At 47.3% G+C, this 1,205-nt stretch overlaps 1 protein-coding gene across 1 annotated transcript in view; it reads left to right on the top strand.

Moving 5' to 3' along the window:
* LOC106807574 (diphthamide biosynthesis protein 2-like) overlaps nt 1-1,205 on the top strand; it is a gene marked incomplete at its 5' end in the record, with an annotated part of 17,524 nt that overhangs the window by 14,708 nt on the left and 1,611 nt on the right.

Here is a 1,205-nt window from a genome sequence, read left to right as displayed (position 1 = left end):
ACCTACCTTGACTCATACACCTGCTACAACTCTGATAGGAGACTGACACAGACCAGAGACCAAGGCAGAAAAGATGCAGAAGAATGCTCAGAGCACTCAGAGTAGGGGCAGGGGGACACTTTTAGAATAAGAGACTGAAACAGACTAGACTAAGATGGATGCTAGACAGAGAAATATTACTCGATAACTCGCCTTACAAACCGTAGCACTCTAGAACCGACCAGCGATGAAAAAGAGGCACGACACGTGCAGTTAAACCTCACCTGTGCCTCGCAACGAGTCTTCTGCTGACAGGTACCAGGCTTCGTGAGGAACATGCCCCTGCGCACGTCGTCGCGTTTGATGCCTCTGATCAGCGCTCCCATCTGGTCACCGGCTTCGGCACGATCCAAGATCTGGTGAAACATCTCGATACCTGAAAGTGCATCGTTACGAATGTCGCCAGAGTAAAGTGAAGCAACACAAACACATTTATTAATATTAATAATTAAAATTAAAATTAAAATTATAATAATTTCACTGAAAAGACCGTGCTTGACAGAAGCCCACAGACACAACATTTGAATCGATTTTATGAGATGAGAGATTGCAGACGAGAGAGCTAAACTGCAAAATCTAAGAAGAAAAAAGCAACGGTACCGGTAACCGTGGTTTTGACCGCTTTTCCGTATCCGATTATTTCTGCATCCTCTCCCTTTGTGACGACTCCTCTCTCCAGGCGGCCGGTGACAACCGTACCACGCCCTGCAACGCAAACGCACGGGATGAGAAACTCTTTACTCAACCTGAGAACCGCTATGCAACGCCGTCATGCACTAATCTCTTCCCTCACCAAAGCGAAGCTCGTGCTACAAATGCAATCTATTCTTCCTCACTAAAGTAAAGCCGCTGCTACGAATGTTATCTATTCATCTATCTGCATTACCGCACCCCGTTCACACTGCACTCACCCTGAATCGAGTAGCTTCCCTCTATAGCTTGTACTACGCGTGCCATCTATTCGTCTATATATCCACATTACCGCACCCTGTTCACACTGCACTCACCCTGTTCACACTGCACTCACCCTGTTCACACTGCACTCACCCTGTTCACACTGCACTTACCCTGTTCACACTGCACTTACCCTGTTCACTCTGCACTTACCATGTTCACTCTGCACTTACCCTGTTCACACTGCACGCACCCTGTTCACACTGCACTCA

This window comes from Priapulus caudatus, unplaced genomic scaffold (genome assembly GCF_000485595.1).
Source record: "Priapulus caudatus unplaced genomic scaffold, Priapulus_caudatus-5.0.1 Scaffold223, whole genome shotgun sequence".
Lineage (NCBI taxonomy): Eukaryota > Metazoa > Priapulida > Priapulimorpha > Priapulimorphida > Priapulidae > Priapulus > Priapulus caudatus.
The sequence above is the reverse complement of the archived record's forward strand: the minus strand, read 5'-3'. Positions and strand labels throughout refer to the sequence as shown.